At 35.5% G+C, this 23,921-nt stretch overlaps 2 long non-coding RNA genes across 3 annotated transcripts; both read left to right on the top strand.

Annotated features, from left to right (window-relative positions):
- The first annotated feature begins 12,874 nt into the window (after positions 1-12,874).
- On the top strand, positions 12,875-15,322 carry LOC131657230 (uncharacterized). 2 transcript variants are annotated; one of them, XR_009300540.1, is made up of 3 exons: positions 12,875-13,178; positions 13,326-13,412; positions 14,757-15,322. It is a non-coding gene; the product is annotated as an uncharacterized LOC131657230 (long non-coding RNA). The 2 variants fall into 2 exon arrangements; XR_009300539.1 differs by having other exon boundaries at positions 13,323-13,412; positions 14,757-15,321.
- Positions 15,323-21,656: 6,334 nt separating this feature from the next.
- On the top strand, positions 21,657-23,369 carry LOC131657229 (uncharacterized). Its single transcript, XR_009300538.1, has 2 exons — positions 21,657-21,794; positions 22,935-23,369. It is a non-coding gene; the product is annotated as an uncharacterized LOC131657229 (long non-coding RNA).
- Positions 23,370-23,921: the final 552 nt, after the last annotated feature.

The following is a 23,921-nucleotide window of genomic DNA, read 5'->3' as shown; positions in this document are numbered from 1 at the left end:
ATCTAATGGGACTCACTCATACGTTTCGTAATACGCATTAACATTAGTCGGGCAATCCCAACTTTCATCCCTTAATTCCATTACCTCAGAATTAGGGTGTACCTAGTAGTACCAAAGTTTCTTCTTTTTCAGTTCTAAACAGTTCCCTATTTCAGATAACACTGGTCCTAGGGTCCACCCACCAGGTAATTTCTATCAGGAAAACATTTTATGTATGCATTTTATAACCATTGGGTAAAATAGAATATCTAACTTCATAATAGTACCAGAAATACACAATACATGATAAAATTATGAAATTTTCCAATATGAAAGTATCACCAATCATTTTTTAAACCCAATTAGTCTCATCCAACTCCAAGTTTCCAATAAGTGCATTTTATCATAAAAGGCCACACATGTTACAAAAACAAGAAGCAACTTTCATCTAATTTGAATTTGAACATAGTTTAACAACATAGTTTAACAATTTATTATTACTCCTCATGAATTTGAAGCTTTTCATGTTACCCCAAGAGATTAATTTCATACTTGGCACAAACATATGCATGCATATTCACTCCAATGATTGAATAACATCATTTTTATCTATATAGCCATGAATTAACACAATGCATTTACAGAGGTATAATCCATCCAAAAGCATCCATCAATTTGTTATACAAGATTTATTATCCCATCAAATGATGAATGAATCATGCATAAGCAGTTGTCCCAACTTGTCATGTAATTAATTGTATGATACCATATCATGATACTACCTATCTATACATGGATTCATGGTATACATTTCTATGGAATCAAACATACAAATGAATATAACCAATCAAGCATCGAAGTTTCCTTATTCCAATGTCTCATTCAATCAAATGTGTTTATCATGCTAGAATTTCATAATCACATATGTTATCTATCATGTAGTGATATCATATAAGTCCCCAAATACTCATAGAATCATACTTGTAATGCTATCAATTGATTCACAATAATCAACATTGCAACACACATGTAATGCCACTTTATAATCCATACAATCAACATTGTATCACATAATCATAACAACCATAGTGAAAGCAATTTAAGCACAACAAAACTTAAATTAGGATAATTTCTACCTAGATCCCTACCTAAAATTAAGAACCTGAAATTATGCTCCGATTTCGCTTCCCATGCTCTTGTGTCGCTCGAAGTCCATCGAACCTGTATGTAGATTTTCTGTAGAATTCTACATCAAACCTCCTTTTTCAAACGCATGTTTTGACCTCATAATAGACCTACAGTACATGATATTATATACCAAAATGAAGGGAATTTTGTCTAGTTTATTAAAATTCAATAATCGTTCAATTCAGAGTTACTAGTTAAGAATTCCAAATTCTGCACAAATCTCCAATTTCTTTGAACACCCATTCATACCTCTTGATTCTTAACCCTAAATCCTCTTGAAGGAATGATGAAGATGGATTGAAGATGGATTGAAGATGATGGTGATGATCTTAGTCTTTCATGTTGTCTTCCTTACCAAGAATTGGTTCAAGCTTTTACATGCATCAACGAAGATTGTCATACCCCAAATTTGTCCTACCCTATTTATCTGGCTTATAATTCATATACATACATCATTTAGGTCATGGCCCATTCATGCATTCATATCATGGTTACTATCCTAAAAGGAGACAAGAAAGGAGCTCCTGGTACAAAGATTTTCTGATTAAATATAAGGATCTGAGGTCTGGTCTTGTGGCATTATCCTTCTGAGGGCATTCTTGAATCAGGGTTTCCTCACCTTCAAGTCGGAGCATTGGTTGGAAAATACAAGCTTACTGTTCATCTGATTATTCCAAATTAGGGTTTCTTGACCAAAGTCAACACATTGATCAAGAGCTGACTTTATGAGGAGTGATGGTATGATGACTGTGTGGAAGTGTTCAGTTGATTTCCATTGGTCAGAAACTGATTAATCAGGAATTTCATTAAGATCGGAGAAAAATCAGAACAGTTGACTTTTGGGTCAAAATCGGGTCAATCACTCAAAATTTGACTTTTGGTGGAAAATCGGTCAAGAAAAGTCAAAGAATGGATAAAATCAGGAGTTTGACAAAAGTTGCCAAAAATAGAAAAAAAATTAAAAAAAGGAAAGCTTTTATACTTAGAGAAATTTTGGCTCTTAAAAAAGTTTGATGAGCAGTCCACTTCAGCCCTGATTTACACGTGGAAAATGACATTTTTTGGAGAAAATTCCAACATCAAAGTTGTTCCTCTTATGGAGGAGACCAACTTTGTAGTTGAACACTTTTTCATTTGAAGCTTGGTTGAAAAGATATTGAGGTTTGGAGCTAGAGGAAACACACTTGTTCAAGTCATGCAGCTAGGCAAAATTCTGGGCACGCGTGATGCAATTCATCGAACACTTGGCACACTAACTTTGAGAGTAATTTTAGGGAGACACAAAGATCCATAAGATGCAAACTTGGTATGAATCCACTCTTTGCCATGTCCTCTACACAATGGGCCAATAATCAAGCTAATTGGATGCACGTGGAATCTTTTACAAAGCCTCAAAGTCATGACCTTGCCAAGACATGTGTTGCCAGGAACCTGGGCCAAAAGCTAGGGCACGAGAGAGGCCTTTGATCAAGCATGTGGTGGTCCGTTTCCAAATCCAATTTCAGAGACGTGTAAGCATCCCATTGACTCAATCTTGGTATCAAAATATTCTCCTCCATGGCTTCTATCCAATGGTCCAAGAATCACATCATTTAGTTGTATGGTTATCAAGATACAAAGCCCAAAAGTCAGGGGCACGAAATTATGCATGGATGAGTGTATGGCAAGCTATGCGCACAAGCAAACTCCAGTTGTGGATCTCTATGTTACAAGGTGAATTTAAAAGAGTTACAAACACCATCTTGCACTGTTGTCAACATCAATCTTCTCCTATCATATGTCCTCCTCACATTGATCTTAAAATTGAGGTAAATGGTGGACCATGTCTAAAGCTATAGGCACACGAAGTTGACCTCAGGGGTGATAATTAGGGCACGAGGTATCAAGGTAATCCTCCATATTTTGCAGCATGTTTCCCATAATTAACCATGCAAGCTCTGAACAATGCAAAAGCATGCACAAGGCTTGCCTCAATGGTGCAAACTTGTACCTTAAGTGTTGAGAAAAAGTCCCACTACAACCATCCACACCATAAAGCCCATGCATTCCATACTCACTATATAAAGCCAAATCCCTTCATAAGTCAAGAACCACTGTAACTCGGTGAACTGACTTTTATTTTTAATAAGCAACAATGTTGCGGTGAGCATGAGTCGCCACCGACTTTTATTTTGTCCAATGTTAGGAAAGGTAAAAAGTACAGAAAAAGACCTTTTTGAAAGAAAAACGGGCTCGGGGGGTAAGTTATGAAAAGGGAAGGTGCAAGCACCCTTTTCATCCGTAGTTATCTACGGGCTCTTAACTTGCTTAGCTCATGTTTGTTTGTTTGTTTTAAAAGGAAGCATAAGGACTTTAGCGTAAATGCGTAGCCTTAGTTTTTCGAAATAGTATTGAAAAGATATTTTTATTGAGCTAGGCAGATTAAGAGCACTACCCTAACTACTTGGTCCTTTTCTATACTTTTTACGATTCCTAGGATTATCCATACTATATGGAAGTAGGAAATCCTTGTTTATATTGGACTTATGGTTAATCGAAGGGTCATCGAGGTCGTTTGAAGGCAACAAGTAGAGGTACTTTTAGCAATATTCGAAGGGACAATCATCGCTTTGTAGGCAACCATTCGAGGGACTAGATCATATCATCGTAGGCAACATCGTGGGTCATCGAGGGACTTATGATCTTTGCGATGATTTTTTTAGCCGAGGGACTTTTGGTAACAGGTACCTCTACATTCGAGGGACACGACCTTTTAATCGAAGGCAACCAAGAGGGGCGTACCCTAAGAGTGAGTGAGTGCAATTGTGTTGTATTCGGTTATTTAATCTTGAAGTTAGTGAGCTAACGATTGAGTTGAGTTATCTTACCATACAATCCTATTAGTCATACATCTAAGCAGTTAATATCTGCGGAAATTAAAATGCAGAAAGTAAATGTCCTACACTATTACATGGCTTCGGGATGGGGATTACAAATTTAACAAACGGGGATAAAAATTATTACAAACCCCAAATAGAAATTAAAATGAGAATAAAACATATACGAAAATTAAAGAAAGGGCTTGTGAATATCCATGAAATAATCCAATGACTCAAAAAGGTAGTACCTCGCAAAAAAAATATGAGTAAGGATACGATAAAAAAAATATTAGTAAATAAATCAAGAAAATCATAAAAGACATCTAAAAAAATATTAAATTCTAAATAAAGGATTAAAATATTTTTGGTATTTTTAATATGAGAAATAAAATTCTAAATACTAACATATTTTTTTTTGTATCTTTGAATTAAATGCATGCTTTTTGTGTTTTTATATTTTATTATTAGATAAATAAATAAATAAAAGAGGAAATATATATAACAACTAAATTAAAAGGTTCTAAATTAATTAGAGATTAGAAGTTACTAGTTTAATGGGCTTTGGCAAATGGAATGGCCCATAATCAAGATCCTTTTTTTAAACCTAATATTATTAAGATAATAAAAAAAAATAAAAAATAAAGCAAAATGAACTCTAAAAGAAATGGAGAAGAAAAAGGAACAAGTCTAGTAAAGAGAATATATCTTCTTCAAACCTCACGTGACCATCTCTCCTTCTTCTTTTTCTTTTTTTAGTTAAAATTCTACCAACAATATGATGACACTTGACATTTAAAAATAAGAAAAATTAAATAATAGCCACAACACAATACATAAACATGATGGTATCAGTAGGAAAATGATTTACTCCAACAATACCTCTCTTTTTTTTTTCATACAAACCGAAGAACAAAAACCCACTTCTCCTTTTTTGATCATTCACTCATATTAAGCACAAGGATGAAATAAAGAGAGAAAGAGACTACCCATTTTTTAGATCCGCCACGGTGGCTTGCAATCGGAGGGCTGAATAGGGCGGTGCCGGCTGTACGCGGCTTCGGCTGAGGTGGTGGAGGAGATGGCGGAGACGCTGGATCTGGTGTTGGGTTGTTGATGAAGGTGTCGCTGGTGATGCTTCCACGTGGTGATGTCTGCGGTGTTTGTCGGAGTTTCACGATCTTCTTTTCGTAATAACAACCTGCGATTGAAACAACAACAAAAAAAATGGATAAAAAGAGATGTCACATGATTGAAGGTTGTTGTCACACAACCTGTGATGTTATTTGTTGATTAAAGGTTAGGGATGAGTTTTGTTAGTGAATTGTTATGGTTTATTTATGATGAACAAGGGTGTTGGTGGTTGGAATACACCGGCAGCTCCTTTTGAATTGTTTGTTTAAGATGGTGGGGATTGAATGTGTGTTGTATGGTTTGTGATATTGTATGGAGGATTGGTTGGATTATGAGAAATTTTTGCCATACAGACAAGGTTGAGAATTTTGTACGTGTGTAAAGTATTTTGTGTGTCTGGAATTGTACATCAGTTTAGAAAATAGGGTCGGATCCCTTATGTGATCGTGAGTCTTCTCTTCTTATAGAATTGGACAAGTCAATTTACTCACATTAAGACCTTTGTCTACCCAATTAATTACTTTCAATTTTTTATGATTCTTGTCTTGGGCTCAGGCTAGGGTGAGAGACCTGTTTAGGTCTCTCACCGTGAGAGACCTCTTTTTTTTTTTTTTGTCCAAAATCTATAAGAGCCATTGGATTTAATATCAAGTACACCATAGTATCATGCATCACACACACATAATCTATTTCAATTTAATATGACATATATACTGCTTTTTCATTAAAACAATAATATATGTTTGCTACAGTAATAATATTAATGTCAATGACATATACTGCATTTTCATTAACAAAATATGTAATATTAAGGACATTTAACGTGAAATTGAAAAACAATTTTTAAATGCTACATTAAAAATAATTGAAATTTAAAAATTAACATTTATTTTGAATAATATTAATATCACATATTTTTTTAATTTAAAAAATAATTTTCTAAAATTTAAAAAATAACATTTATTTATTTTTAAAATAATAATTATTTATTTTTACTTTTTCTTAAATATGCAGTTTGTTTTACAATAAAAAAATTTAAATTTTTACGTTATTTATTAATTAAATTAAAAATGTCACTTTTTTTTAATTTAAAAAAAATGTTTTAAAAACAAATATTAGGGATGCACTGATGATGGTCAACTATGTGTGAACTGTGTCAGACAACCGACTGATGATGTTCGATTATGTGTGAACTACATCAGAGATACACTGATGATGGTCAACTATATGTGAACCATGTCAGATAGTCGACTGATGATGTCCGACTGTGTGTGAACCATGTTAGGGATGCATTTATGATGATTTAACTATGTGTGAACCATGTCAGGCAGTCAACTGATTATGTCCAACTATGTGTGAACCATGTCAGACAGTCGACTGATGATGTCCGACTATGTGTGAACCATGTTAGGGATGCATTGATGATGGTTTAACTATGTGTGAACCATGTCAGGCAGTCAACTGATTATGCCCAACTATGTGTGAACCATGTCAGACAGTCAATTGATGATGTCCAACTATGTGTGAACAATATCAGGGATGCTTTAATGATGGTCGACTATGTGTGAATCATGTCAGACACTCAACTGAAGATGTCCGACTATGGGTGAACCATGTCAAGGATGCACTGGTGATGGTCAACTATGTGCGAACCAATTCAGGGATGCACTGATGATGGTCAACTAAGTGTGAACCATGTTAGACAGTCAACTGATTTTGTCCAACTATGTGTGAACCATGTCAGACAGTCAACTGATGATGTCAAACTACGTGTGAACAATGTCAGATAGTCAACTGATGATGTTCTACTATGTGTGAACAATGTCAGGGATGCTTTAATGATGGTCGATTATGTGTGAACCATGTCAAATTATCAATTGATGATGTCCGACTATGTGTGAACCATGTCAATAATGCACTGATGATGGTCAACTATGTGTGAACCATGTCAGGAATGCACTGATGACGGTCAACTATGTGTGAACTATTTCAGACAGTTAATTGATGATGCTCGACTATGAGTGAACCATGTCATGGATGCACTGATGATGGTCGACTATGTGTGAGCAATGTCAGAGATGAACTGATGATGATCGACTATGTGTGAACCATATCGGGGATGCAGTGATTATGGTCGACTATGTGTGAACCATGTCAGTCATGCACTGATGATGGTCGACTATGTGTGAACCATGTTAGGGAGTCAACTGATGATGGTCAACTATAGTAACCATAATAATAATAAAAATAATAATAATTACCAAAATAATTATAATAATAGTAATAATGATAACAACACATAGTTATAATAACCATAATAATGTGTTAACCATGTCAGGGATTCAACTGACGACGTCCGACTATGTGTCAACCATGTCAGGGATTCAACTGATGATGTCGAACTATGTGTGAAACATGTCAGGGATTCAACCGATGATGTCGAACTATGTGTGATCCATGTCAGGGATTCAACTGATGATGTCCAACTATGTGCGAAACATGTCAGTGATTCAACTGATGATGTCGAAATATGTGTGAACCATGTCCGAGATTCAACTGATGATGTCCAACTATGTGTGATCCATGTCAGGGATTCAACTGATGATGTCGAACTATGTGTGATCCATGTCAGGGATTCAACTTATGACGTCAAACTATGTGTGAACCATGTCAGGGATTCAACTGATGATGTCGAACTATGTGTGAACCATGTCAGGGATTCAACTGATGATGTCCAACTATGTGCGAACCATGTCAGGGATTCAATTGATGATGTCAAACTATGTGTGAACCATGTCAGGGATTCAACTGATGATGTCCAACTATGTGCGAACCATGTCAGTGATTCAACTGATGATGTCGAACTATGTGTGAACCATGTCAGGGATTCAACTGATGATGTCGAACTATGTGTCTACCATGTCAGGGATTCAATTAATGATGTCGAACTATGTGCAAAACATGTCAGGGATTCAACTGATGATGTCGAACTATCTGCAAAACATGTCAGGGATTCAATTGATGATGTCGAACTATGTGTGAAACATGTCAGGGATTCAACAGATGATGTCCAACTATGTGTGGAAAATGTCAGAGATTCAACTGATGATGGTAAACTATGTGTCTACCATGTCAGGGATTCAACTGATGATGGTAAACTATGTGTGGAACATGTTAGAGATTCAACTGATGATGGTAAACTATGTGTCTACCATGTCAGAGATTCAACTGATGATGTCGAACTATGTGTGGAACATGTCAGGGATTCTACTGACGATGGTAAACTATGTGTAGAACATGTCAGGGATTCAACTGATGATGGTAAACTATGTGTCTACCATGTAAGGGATTCAACTGATGATGTCGAACTATGCGTGATCCATGTCAGGGATTCAACTGATGATGTCAAACTATGTGTCTACCATGTCAGAGATTCAACTGATGATGTTGAACTATGTATGAACCATGTCAGGGATTCAACTGATGATGGTAAACTATGTGTGGAACATGTCAGGGATTCAACTGACGATGGTAAACTATGTGTGAAACATGTCAGGGATTCAACTGATGATGTCAAACTATGTGTGGAACATGTCAGGGATTCAACTGATGATGTCAAACTATGTGTGGAACATGTCAGGGATTCAACTGACGATGGTAAACTATGTGTGGAACATGTCAGGGATTCAACTGATGATGTCGAGCTATGTATGGAACATATCAGGGATTCAACTGATAATGTCGAACTATGTGTGGAACATGTCTGGGATTCAACTGATGATGGTAAACTATGTGTGGAACATGTCAGGGATTTAACTGATGATGTCGAACTATGTGTGAACCATGTCAGGGATTCAACTGATGATGTCGAACTATGTGTGGAACATGTCAGGGATTCAACTAATGACGTCGAACTATGTGTCAACCATGTCAGGGATTCAACTGAAATGTCGAACTATGTGTGAACCATGTCAGGGATTCAACTGATGATGTCCACTATGTGTCTACCATGTCAGGGATTCAACTGATGATGGTAAACTAGGTGTGGAACATGTCAGGGATTCAACTGATGATGGTAAACTATGTGTCTACCATGTCAGGGATTCAACTGACGATGGTAAACTATGTGTGGAACATGTCAGGGATTCAACTGATGATGTCGAACTATGTATGGAACATGTCAGGGATTTAACAGATGATGTCAAACTATGTGTGAACCATGTGAGGGATTCAACTGATGATGTCGAACTATGTGTCTACCATGTCAGGGATTCAACTGATGATGGTAAACTATGTGTGAACCATGTCAGGGATTCAACTAATGATGTATAATTATGTGTGAACCATGTCAGGGATTCAACTGAAGATGGTAAACTATGTGTGAACCATGTCAGGGATTTAACTGATGATGGTAAACAATGTGTGAACCATGTCAGAAATTCAACTTATGATGTCGAACTATTTGTGAACCAGGACAGGGATTCAACTGACGATGGTAAACTATGTGTGAACCATGTCAGGGATTCAACTGATGATGTCGAACTATGTGTGAACCATGTCAGGGATTCAACTGATGATGTCGAACTATGTGTGAACCATGTCAGGGATTCAACTGATGATGTCGAACTATGTGTGATCCATGTCAGGGATTCAATTGATGATGTCTAACTATGTGTGATCCATGTCAGGGATTAAACTGACGATGGTAAACTATGTGTGGAACATGTCAGGGATTAAACTGATGATGTCTTACTATGTGTGGAACATGTCATGGATTCAACTGATGATGTCTTATTATGTGTGATCCATGTCAGGGATTCAACAGATGATGTCGAACTATGTGTGGAACATGTCAGGGATTCAACTGATGATGTCGAACTATGTGTGGAACATGTCAGGGATTCAACTGACGATGGTAAACTATGTGTGGAACATGTCAGGGATTCAACTTATGATGTCGAACTATGTGTGAACCATGTCAGGGATTAAACTGACGATGTCGAACTATGTGTGGAACATGTCAGGGATTCAACTGACGATGGTAAACTATGTGTGGAACATGTCGAACGATGGTCAACTATGTGTGAACCATGTCAGGGATGCATTAGAGATGTTCGACTATGTGTTAACCATGTCAGGGATTCAACTGATGATGGTGAACTATGTGTGAAGTGTGTTACAGGTAAACAGATGGAAGTCAACTACGTGTTAACCATGTCAGGGATTCGATTGATGAAGGCCAATTATGTGTAAACCATGTCAAGGATTCAACTGATGATGGTAAACTATGTGTGAAGCATGTTACAGATGAACTGATGATGGTCAACTATGTGTTAACCATGTCAGAGATTTAACTGATGATGGTAAACTATGTGTTAACCAGGTAAGAGATTCAACTGATGATGGTCAAATATGTGTGAAGCATGTTACAAATGAACTAATGATGGTAAACTATGTGTTGACCATGTCAGGGATTCAACTGATGATGGTTAACTATCTGTGAAGCATGTTACAGATGAACTGATGATGGTAAACTATGTGTTAACCATGTCAGGGATTCAACTCATGATGGTGAACTATGTGTGAAGCACGTTACAGGTGAACTGATGATGGTCAACTATGTGTTAACCATGTCACAGATTCAACTAATGATGGTCAACTATGTGTGAAGCATGTTACAGATGTATTAATGATGGTAAACTATGTGTTAACCTAGTCAGGGAGTAAACTGATGATGTTCGACTATGTGTGAACCATGTAAGGGATACACTGGTGATGGTCGTTTATGTGTGAACCATGTCAGGGAGTCAACTGATGAAGGTCAACTATGTATCAACCATGTCAGGGAATCAACGGATGATGGTCAACTGTGTGAAGCATATTACAATAGAGCTGATAAACTATGTGTGAACCATATCAAACAGTCAACTGATGATGTCCGATTATGTGTGAACCATGTTAGGGATGCACTGAAGGTGATAAACTATGTGTGAACCATGTTAGATAGTTAACTTATGATGGTCGACTGTGTTAGAACCATGTTAGGGATGCATTAATGATGGTTAACTATTTGTGAACCATGTTAGGGGGCAGTTTAGATGGTCAACTATGTGTGAACCATGTCAGGGATGCATTGAAGACGGTAAACTATGTGTGAACCATGGAAGATAGTTAACTCGTGAATGTTAACTATGTGTGAACCATGGACGATAGACAACTGGTGATGGTCAGCTATGCGTGAACCATGTCAGAAAGTCAACTGATAATGTCGGACTATGTGTGAACCATGTTAGGGATGCATTGAAGATGTCGGACTATGTGTGGACCATGTCAGACAATCAACTGATGATGTTGGACTATGTGTGAGCCATGTTAAGGATGTAGTTAAGATGGTCAACTATGAGTGAACCATGAACGATAGTCAATTGATGATAGTCAACTATGTGTGAACCATGTCAGATAATCAACTGATTATGTGCGACTATGTGTGAACCATGTCAGGGATGCATTGAAGACGATAGACAATGTGTGAACCATGGAAGATAGTCAACTCATGATGGTTAACTATGTGTGAACCATGTCAGGGATGCACTCAACATGGCCAACTATGTGTTAGCGATGTCAGACAAACAACTGATGATGTCTGACTATGTGAGAAACATGTCAGGGATGCATTGAAGAGGGTCGACTATGTGTAAACCATGTCAAACAGTCAAATGATGATGTCCGACTATGTATGAACCATGACATGGATGCATTGAAGACAGTTGACAGTGTGAATCATGTCAGGCAGTCAATTGATGATGTCAGACTCTGTGTGAACTATGTCAGGGATGCATTGAAGAGGGTCAATTATGTGTGAACCATGGAAGATAGTTAAGTGACGATGGTTAACTATGTATGAACCATGTCAGGGGGGCAGTTAAGATGGTCAACTTAGTGTGAATCATGGACAATAGTCAATTGATGATGGTCAACTATGTGTGAACCATGTCAGACAATCAACTAATGTTGTCCGACTATGTGTGAACCATGTCACTGATGCATCGAAGACAGTAGACTATATGTGAACCATGGAAGATAGTCAACTCATGATGGTTAACTTTGTGTAAACCATGTCAGGGATGCACTGAACATGGTCAACTATGTGTGAACCATGTCAGACAGACAACTGATGATGTCTGACTATGTGAGAAACATGTCAAGGGTGCATTGAAGAGGGTCGACTATGTGTAAATCATGTCAAACAGTCAAATGTTGATGTCTTACTATGTATGAACTGTGACAGAGATGCATTGAAGACGGTCGTCTATGTGTGAATAATGTCAGACAGTCGACTGATGATGTTCAACTATGTGTGAACCATGTTAATGATGCACTCAAGACGCTCAACTAAGTGTAAATAAATCCCCTTGCTGGAATCAAATCGAGAACATGAATACCCTTTAATTATTTCTTTAACTCAGCGTTTAATAATAAATTCTCATTTATTAATTTTTTTACTCAACCTTTAATAATAAATAATAAATCACCTTTTATTATTATTATTATTATTATTATTATTATTATTATTATTATTATTATTATTATTATTTATTCAAACTTCATTTTTGTAAAACATGTAAGTACGTTTTAATCAATAACAAATTAGGGAAATTTTGTTTCCCTCAAATTAATTTTGTTTCCCTCCCAATTCATCTTCTGTGAAATTTTCCCGCTTCCTACAAGTTGAATGACTCCTTCCTTATTCATAAAAAATCGCTATGTTCAACAATTTCTCCTATTTGTTCACCTGTATCTGCGATTAGGGTTTTTCACCCTTCTACTCTACTCTTTTTGAGATTCACCCACGTCTCCGATTCACCTGGGTATGCGATTCACCATGGAGTATTCATAGCTTCATAGAAAGCGTAAAAATTTCACCATGGTAGGGATTTGACACCTGCAAGAGCTTTGACATTGCTTTCTCTGTTTGCTGTTCTTCGATTTCCTCTCTTCATACTTCCGAAATTTATAACTCAGGTTATTCTCTCTTCACTCAATTTTTGTATTCTCTCTTTAAATTGGAAACAAATTAAGATGGGTTTTTTTAGGTTAATATCAACAAAATTTTCTGCAATAGAATACTTATTTTATTCATTATTCTTACTTTTCTGTTGTTATTAGTAGAATACTCGTGAATCAAAAATCTGTTGCTCATTCAAGACTACAAAGTTTCTGAAGCTACAACTCCTTCTGCTGTTGAGATTATACCAGGTTTGTATTTAATATGTTTTTTCTCCTGTTGAGGTTATTGCTTTTTTTAATCATTTTTTTTACTTGAGTTGGTTGGATGTTTAATGTTTGGATTGATGTATGTGTTCTCTGCCATAGAAGTAATATGTTCCCTATTTGATTTTGATTGTTATGAAGAACAATACAATATGACGCACCTTTTCCTTCTATTGATTTTGTTGGTTTAGTTTTCCCTTCTCGAGCTTGCAGTGAGCTGTGTTTGAATTTGATTGTTAAAAATAAAAATTGGTTGTGTTGGTTCCTTTTGCAGAATTTATTGATTTATTGTCTTTAATGGTTATGCTTATTGGGTTTTCTTTATCTGATTTGAAATATGTATTCTCTGCTATATACTGTCATTGGTTTCATGTTCTCTCCAACTTTGATCTTGATTATTTAATATGGTGTTTTATGTATTCTTGTCCAAATTAATGTAGTGATCATGTGTGTGCTTAGTATCTTCCAATATGGCGTGCTGACATCCGGTGAAACCAATTCATAATAGCTGGCTTGACTTATTTTAGGAAGACTAGTATTGAATGATCTATTGCCCTGTAGTTATCACAAAAACTTATTGTAGAGCATCAAAAATCAATTAACAAAAGAACTAGTTGGTGTAAAATAGTTTGTAAACATTTTATTGTTTTATTTTAAAGTTTATAGATCAATTTAAGAACTATAGTGATAATAAAACACACATTTAATAACATTATTTACAGACCAAAATGATGGAACACATTTAAGACAGTAACAAAGAAAAAAAGACTATTCCAGTTTCATAATCATCTGCCATGTAGAGACAAGACCACTCCATAAACACTTTTTTTACTAGTAGGCCTTAACTGAAATATTGGTTCAAACTTTGAAACTTGATTGGTCTTAATCTAAATCTTCATGTTCAAAAGAATATACTATTCAAACGACAAAGAGAAAATTGTTTGCAACTCAATTATATGCTCTTAGAAGTATCATTGTCTATTTTTAATTAAATCAAGAAAGTGGTTTCCATATTAAGCTTTTGATTTTTTGTGTATTAGAGGATATTCATTTCAATGGTTAAATTGGTCTTTCTTTGATTCGACAAATATTTTGTATATTTCCATTCAGCATTCAACTATGAACCCAAAAGTAATTTATTTGAGACATCACAGGGAAAATGTCTACTAATGATGTATAGATTCTATCTTTTTTAAAAGGCTTTAGTCAAAGTGATTCCTCTATTTTCCCATTTAAAAAATCATGGTATAAATCTTGTTTTATGGATTAAGTTCAAGATAGCTTTTTTACCTACTTAAAATTCTGATATATTTTGCTAGTGTAATGCAGGTGGACAAAATGTGGACAAAATCAGCAAAGCTCCACAACTATGGGTACCAAATGTGAGACAATGTACAATGGTCACCTAATGCCCATTATTTGGAATTCTCCTCGCAAGATGGCTTATGCTTTTTGGTGAAGTTTGAGTAAGCGAACTGGGATCAACTTGGAGCAGAACATGAAAATGATGACATGGTCATCAAAGGAGTTGCAGCATATTAGTAGGAAACAACCACCAGATCCAGATTGTAAACAAAGTGAAGCAGATAAACTACAATCAAAGTTTAGATGGCATAAAACTAGGGCCAACAGAAAAGACAGTGAATCAATTGTCAACTTTAAAGAGCACACATGTCTCAAATAAGCCAGCCAAGAAGCACATTACTCCTATTGCAATTGAACCATGATTTTTCAGTGTCGGAGAAATTTCGTTAACTTTCGCCTTTGTACAACTATTATGCGGCTAACATTTCCAAATCACCCCTCTCATTTTTCCTGTTTCGGTTTACACATTCTGTAATATAAATTGAATCAAAATATTTATCAATCTCACTTTTGAAGACTTCCTTGTGAACCTTTTGTTCTAGTCCTAGTATCCAATTGCATGTTTGAAGATAAAAGAAAAAGGTTGGCAAGACAATAAAAAATTTATTCATGTACTGATATATTTGAATAATGACTTTTGTGAGGTTAATATAACACTTGTTTAATTTAACAACACTTGTTTAATAACAACAACATAATCAAGCATCACAATCTAGAATAGAAATTGAATGATTTTAATTTCTAAGTATTCATCTCTTTATCTTTGTTACGGTGAGCAATATCATTGCCATAGTTTGATAAGTATTCTGCAGCTGCTTATGCAGCAGGATTGATTTCCTCTCCCCTTACTAAGAACAACTTTGAGCCATTTTTCTTATGCAGAGAAGTATGCATCTAAGAGTTAAGTCACATTCCTCTTCATTCGTCATGACATCCCACAATCCATCAACTGGCCAGAATAAGACATTCATCGTCTTTTGCCCGAGGGAGGAATGTAAATTCTGGTTTAGGAATAATACATGGCTTCAAATATCTTTTACCTGAAAGCCACAACAATGAAGAGCAAAAACATTTTAGATGCATTGAGAAGGAAGTCTAATAGAAACCTCTAATTAATTAGAGGATTTAGAACATACCAATAGACCTTGACATTGCAGGAACCCCAAATACACAATCGCAACGACATCTTCCATCTCGGGTCTTTTTCCACACAAAGATGTAAATCCCTAAAGTGGGGTACAATCCAATTCAAAAACACTTCGACCGACTATTGCACTCACCCATTTTTCAAGAGGTAGTTGATGAAGAACAGTTGTAGCAGACATTGGGACGAATATAACTACCGTTTCGTTTCCAAGGCTCGATCCTACAGCAATGGGTTCACTCATAATATCTACCTCCACATTTGAATCGTCAAAAACAGCAGCTCTAACAACAACTTCAACAGAAAAGATGTTCTTATCTATGTCCATCGAATTCCTTGTCCTAAAATCTGAGTTATCTTCAGAGTTGAACAACTCTTCTCCATAAATATTGCTATTCTCACTGGCTACCGATAGAGTGTTGTAAATAATCGGATCTCCTTCTAATGACAATGAATCATCTTCATCAAATTCTGGGACTAAAAGTTCATCGCTACCATCAACATCATCACCATCCATCTTCGAATCAAGTTTCGAAGAATGAATTGGAAAGAAATCAGAAACTAAAAAACCCTAAATAAGAGGCTAAAAATAAAAATTGAAAATGAGGAATTGGAAAGAAACGGGAAAGAATGAAGAACTAGGGAAGATTGTCTTGAGGAATTGAGAAGATTGTCATCAGAAATTGAGAATATTGTCAATTGTTACGCTCACATATACGAAGGAAATCAGGGAAGATGAATAAACATTGATAATCTTAATAATCTTAATTAATATTGATAAGTAGTTTATTGGGTGTGAAGAGGTTTATAATAACATTGGTGCACCTCATATCCAATGGCTGTGATTGTTTTGAAAAAAAAAAAAAACAAAAAAAAAGGTCTCTCACGGTGAGAGACCTATCCACGTTGCGCACCTTAGACGGCGCCCTTGTCTTGAGGTTGTTTTGGAATACTAATGATTTTTTCGTGTAAGTGTTGGGAAGTGATGAAGAGGTTTGATTTTTTTACTTTTTTTAGTATTGAAATTATAATAACTATAAAACTAAAATGAGAAATAACATCTAATAATATTTTTTTTGGTTTTTTATGAATATAATGGAAAAAATAATAATAATAATTACTAAAAATATTTAAAATAAAAAACGAAAATTAACATAATAAAATTATTTTTGTGATATTTTAATAAAATACTACTAAAATAAAGTTAAAAATAAATAAAATGGAAAATGTCAGAAGTGGGATTTGAACCCGAGACCTTGGACCTGCCAACCTTACTTGCTTACCAATTATGCTATATTATTTATTCGAAATAAAAACCCAATTGAAAGTTTATGAAACATTAGTCAGCATTTTGCTATTTAATAAAATATAACAATTTAAGAGTAAACTATTATATTTTTTAAAATAGACTTTAAATCGAATATTTATAAAATTCAGAATGTCAATGTAAATGAACCCGAGATTTTATAAAAATCCAATTTTTGAAATAGTTTTGAATTTTTGAAAAGTGTGGGCAAATTTTGGGGTATGACAACCACACTTCATTTTCTTTCACTTTTTTGGATGCTCATTCTCTTCATTCTCTCCTCATAATCATTCTCTTCCCTTCACTCTCCCCCACACCATGAAAAGAGTTTGTTACATTGTGTAACAAACTCTAACTAATCATCACTTTCATCATCCTCCATCAAACTTCACAAAGCTCCCCCATAAAGCTCCAAACTCCATCATCACAGCCATTATACCAGCAACATTCAAAGATCCAATCTCTATCTCCATCATCACCGAGCTTCGCATATGAACATCGACTTCACCAAGCCTTGGCATTCAGGGACTAGGATTGGATTGAGAGCTTAAACATCATCATCTTCATCTCATTCAAGTGGTTAAAGAATCGTTGAGCTCTCTTTGCAACTTGATTCAAGATTAGTCTACAGGTAAGATCTATAAACCTATCTGCATCTCAGATGTTAGGCTTGTGCGTACCATGTTCGATCTTTGGCATCTTGAGGCATTGATTTCAGTTTGTGCGTATTGATGTTTATACAAGCGTTTGAACTGCGTATCTGAGCCATGTACATCTAGGGATCACTATGATACCATTAGCATACGTGTTGGTGAAGTTTATTCACGTTAGAGTTTTGCAAATCCCTTCGATTTTAGAGATAGAGAAAGTTTTGAGAGAAACTAAGGTTAGATTCGAGCTCAGGACGGATAATGGAGTAGAAAGGTGTAGGCTTTTGTCATTTCTGGAGAAAACCTCTCGTCTCCGCCGTGTGTTGGCCGGAGAAGACGACCGGAGCAGAGCTCCGGCGTCTGTGGGTGTTTGAACGTCCACCCCCCCGTGCTCACGTGGCCACGCGCCAGTGGTTCTCATTCCAAGTTTTTTGTATGTTTCAATCATTGGGTGGTGACGTGGCCAGATGTGATTAGCTAGGTCTTGTTTTGTCTTATTACATTTAAAAATACCTTGCCCTATTGATATATGTTCTGTGTGTGTGTGTTACTTTCTTAATACATAAAAACCATGTAGAAATAATAAATGCTGATAAATAATGAATGAAATAAAAAATGAATTAAAAGATGGTGAGAAGAGTGAGCATTGGGCCTCACGTGAATCCGGGTCTGGAAGTTTTCTGAAGTTGCACTCCCTTGTTGCTAGTACACCACCACAATGTGATGGGCCTTAGCACGCTCATGCTATCCGCACCCCCTTAATTGTTGGCCCAGAATTGCTGTAACTAATTTCAGTTCATAATAAAATTGCTGTTACACCCCCTTGCAGTTTAGACTTTATTTTTTATTTTAATTTTCTTTCGCCTTTATTTTTACCTCATAAATCCTTTTTAAATCAAATAAAAATACATAAAAATGGTAGATTTTTAGGGTAATTTTGACATTAATCCTTTGAATTTTTCTTCATAAAAATACATAAAAATGGTAGATTTTTAGGGTAATTTTGACATTAATCCTTTGAATTCTCCTTCATAAAAATGCCATAAAAAATAGTAGTTTTAGTTTAATTTTACACTAATACTTGAACCGTTTTCTTTATGTTTTGTATCATTTCCATGCTATTTTTGTATGATTGTTGTGTGATTTTGTTGCTAATTTTTGGCCTATTTTGTTAATACCATTTTAATGCTCCTTTTAGAATTTAGTCACCATGTTAACATTGGACTTAGACTTGAATAACAACATTAGATTAGAAAATAGGCTTAGTTCCCTTTCTCATTCTTTTTTCTTTTCAACCATTAAAAAATCTAATAAATATTGACGAAGATCATACCACAACTCTTTTTTCATAGTGGGAAAGAAATGATTGGGACGTAGGTCCCGGTGTATGTTCTTTTCTACATAGTGGGAAAGAAATGATTGGGGCGTAGGCTCCGATGTATGTTCTTTTCTACTTAGCGGAAAAGAAATGATTGAGGTGTAGGCCTCGGTGTATTTCTTAGCCGCTATTTAGAGAAATGATTGAGGTGTAGGCCTTGGTGTGCGTTCTCTAAATACTCAAAAAACAAAAACTCCTTTTTGTATGATCTAAGTCACAAACAAATTCCCCCTTAAAAAACACCAACCAAAAACACTTAAAAAACCTAATAAATGGTCAGACTTAAAACAAAGTAAGGAAGTGATGTGAAGCCTTGTAATGGGTCTTCGTCATCATGGAATTACCCTACAAGACACAAACCAATCTTTTTCTTTCTTCTTTCTAAGGGCATTGTTATTTCCGCTCGATCGCATCGTAGGTCTCCCCTTATGCAAGAGCACGAACGTTAACTCTGCCCAACTAAAAAACACAAAAACAAACAGAAACTTGTGAGCCGAACTACGGCGCTCTGATTCCTGAAAAGGATACGTAGTCATCAAGTCGCGGGGCTTGAACAAGCACAATTGTAAATAATCCTTCTTTTCCCCGTGTTTCTTTTGCATTCATTCGCATATAGGTTTAGACATAGTACACACCCTTTAGATAGAAACAAACATAGATGGATACCATCGAGTACGATGGGCGCGAGGGGTGCTAATACCTTCCCCTTGCGTAACCGACTCCCGTACCTAGATTCTCTGGTCGCAAGACCCTGTTCTTATCCTTTGTTAGGTTCCCTGATATTCCTTTCCCTTATGGGATAAATATATTAGTGGCGAGTCTGTTCATTTTTCGCGAGCGTGTGACAAAGATGAATAAAAATATAGGATGATAATGAGAAATGAATTAAGTTCTCTCTCTTCCTCTCTCACCAATTCATGTTTCCCCTTCTCCAAACCCGTTCCACCAATTCTGAATTTTTATGAGGAGTGAGAATGAATGATCGTGAAACATTTGGCCGTGGGTAGTCTTAAGTATAATTCCTTGGAAAAAGTCATTATTTGGTACCGTTGTTAGGATATTAGGGATGGTTGCCATTAATACCTGATCCTACACCAGAGATAACTCAGAATTAGAATAATTATTTGTTGGTTGTAGAACAAATGAAGATAAGGTAAGAGTTGAAGGAGAAGAATAAATTTTGTTATAATGGATAGATTCTCTATTACATAGTACCACCGATTAAATAGAGAAAGCTGTCCACATGTTAACCAATCATTGCCACTTATTCTAAATTTAACAATTCATCAATCTAGAAGCTTACAAAGGACAAAATAAGCAAAATAACAAAATAAGGGAAAAGCAAGTTTATTTGTGGTCCTTGAATTCCTATCACATTACCTTTCTCTTCATAATAGCTTGGTCAAAAGGTAAGTCTTTCTATCGAGAATAGCTAGAGGTATCCTGGTCTTTTGGGGAACTGTAGCAGGAAGGTGTTGAATTGGCTGCCCGTGAGGATTTGGATACAACTTCAGTTGAGAAACGTGAAAAACATTGTTTATGGCGGCAAAGGGAGGTAGTTGGAGTTTATAAGTTATGGAACCCACACGATCCTCGATCAAAAAAGTCCATAAAACTTGGGAAGTAGTTTATGCACACCATGAAATTTCATAGAAAGTTATTTATATGGTTGTAGTTTAAGGTAGACATGATCACCAATAGCAAACGCACGATCACTTTTGTGTTTGTTTGCTTGTTGAATCATTCGTTTCTAAGCACACATCAAGTGAAATTTCAGAATTTTGATTGCTTCTTCTCTAGCAAGCAGTTTTCTATCCACACTCAGATTTTCAACAGTGTGAGGTAAGTAAGGCACATGGATGGGTGGTGGTTGACCATATACCACTTCAAAGGGAGTGATATGAATGGAAGTGTGTTAATTATAACACCCTATTTTCCCCATCGATATTTTAATAAAATTAGAGTAAATAAATTTTTTAAATCAACGTCAAATAGGATGTCACATCATTCAACATCATACAAATTGCTCAAACATTTAACAAATGGATACATAATGTAACACCTGTAATGCGATGACATATTTAATTTAGTTAATTTTGAGTATTTATCGTGTTTCGTCGCATTTTGAGTTGTCAAGTCGAGTATTTTGATGGAATAGCCGGTCGAATTTTAATAGTGATATTTAGCATTTTTAGTATTAAAAATATTAATAGTATAATTATTGGTGTTTAGGAGGTATTCTGCTAAATTAAATAAATCGATTAAAATAACATAGAATAATAATTGGTGTATATTTTAATTAGGTGGGCTAATATGTGTGTGTGTGTTGTACGAGTGAATATTGGCCCAATTAGAATTGTGAAGCAAATAGAGGTGGTAGCATATCACTTAAGTTTTTAGAAAGAAAAAAAGATAACATAGAGGCACATAGCAGAAGAGGGTTTTGGAGAGATAACAGAGGAAGCTCAGAGAGCATTGGGTGATTTCAATCGGGAACAAATTTAGAGCAACTTTCGATCCAAAGGTAAGGGGTAGGATTCTTGCTCTATAAACAGGGATATGATAAACCGTATGTGGGGGTTTGGGTTATGAATTTTATCTATAGTTTGGTATATTTGATATTTTGTTGTTATGTGTTTTTTATGAAAAATTGTATGAAGAATTATTGTTGTGATGAATGTTAATTAAATGTGCTGGTTTGTGAATTATGAATGGAAATTGTTTTTTGGTTACTCGAATCGATGATGATGTGAATGTTAATTTCCCGTGTTGTTGAAGTTACTATGAATATAAACCGATTCTGGAAAAAAAATTGCATTGAGAACGAATGAATTAGGAGTACAGAAGAGGAAATAGGAAGAAGAAAGGAAACATAGTGGCGAGGGCCACGGAGTACAGGGCGGCCGCCCCTTGGTCCTAGGGTGGGCGCCCCTTAAGTGAAGGATGGGGGGCGTCTAGTTACAAGGACGGGGTTCACCAGTTGTTTTCACTTCCAATTTTCCTTTTAATATGTGCCCCTGTAAGTAAATATTAGTACGACTCCATTTTGCTATCCTAATTAATTTAGTATAAACATAGTAGTGATTTAATTAGGGGGACTAGATTGAATTTAAAATGGTTCGGTTATAGCAAATGATTATGGCAATGAATTAATTTATTAAGGGATATCAGTAATAGAAGATTATGTCCAAGTAGCAGTAGAAGTGATACTAGTAGAAAAACAACAACAATGGCAAAGTTAATGTGTATGACAGTAGGATAGGATTGCCAGTAGTAGAATTTTGTGTATATCAGTGCAAACGACTAATTGCATAACAGAGACAGTAATAAGTAGCAGGAAAATATCTCAAGTTATTTTAGTAACAGAAACAATAATAACAATTAAATAATCCGGGGAGGAACATTTTTGGAGTTAATACGCTAACCGCTACTTTCTTTGTAATGTTTTACGACGTTGGGATGCGATGAATTTTTGTGAATATTGTGAAGTACAGGAAAATAAAGTGATGATACATTACCACTGATTATTGGTAATTTACCGGTGATATAGATGTATGCCTCGCGATGAATTTTTATGATTTTATGGTGAATTGAACTTTATTTATATCGTTAGATATCTTAGCCTTTTCTTGTTGGTTGTTGCCTTTATGTTGGTGACGTACAGGTGATAGCTGTGAGTGAAGACTTAGTCCGTGAGTTCGAGTCGGTTGTCGCTCTGATACGTAGCACTTGGGGGGACAAACACATTGATTGTAGTCACAAACATTCAGTTATATATTCTCCGCACTGCCCTTATGTCTACGTGTCTCATTGTTATAACAAACTTACTGACTTGGTTTCCTGAATTGGTATTATGACAGAAGGCACTTGGATTTACTAATTACTTGCCCATTATGAAATATTGATTGTGATACTTGGTTGCTAAATTTCTAGTTGGATTTCTAAGGCTTGTGCTTACTCATTAACTACCTTGTTATCTGCTTAGTAAAGTAGCTCTTGGATGCTCATGATTAGATTTTTGTAGCGGGATACGATATCAACCTTAGTGGCTACCAGCTACTGTTGTATAAAATGGTATATGTCATATTTCCTGTTGTAACCTCTTTCCTACCCAGCTTCACCCAATGCTCTGCTACAAATTTGAGACTTTTTATGCACTGACATCTTCGTACTAAGGGTCTGTTAGCTTGTGTTTCGAAAAACAAAATTAAATTTTAAAATTATTTTAATAACAGTGCAAGTTTTCTCCAAAAAAGAAGAAAATTTCAAATGAGTTTCTTTTAGCACTTGTCTCATAACCTAGATATAACAGGCTTTAAGGATAAAAACTCAAAAAGTAAGTTATATAAAAGAATTCATGTCTTTATTTGTTTTCCTAATAGTAGCTTCTGCTTAACATGTTTTAATTTAAGATTTTACTACTGTGGTCATAATAATTTAGTTCTTGGTTTCTGTAAAATGTGAATGAATTTTTTCATTTCATTTGCGTTGCATCGGTTATAAGATATGAAATTATATGTATGAATCCCTTATTATAGGTCTTTAATACATCAATTCTGTCACAAACTCCTAATAGAACTGTAACTACTAACTCTGCCACCTATGTTTAGAGCACTCAGAATTGAATATAGATGTGCAAAATTTATTTTAG

This window comes from Vicia villosa, linkage group LG3 (assembly GCF_029867415.1).
Source record: "Vicia villosa cultivar HV-30 ecotype Madison, WI linkage group LG3, Vvil1.0, whole genome shotgun sequence".
NCBI lineage: Eukaryota > Viridiplantae > Streptophyta > Magnoliopsida > Fabales > Fabaceae > Vicia > Vicia villosa.
Note: the sequence above shows the minus strand (reverse complement) of the source record. Positions and strands in the feature narration are given on the sequence as shown.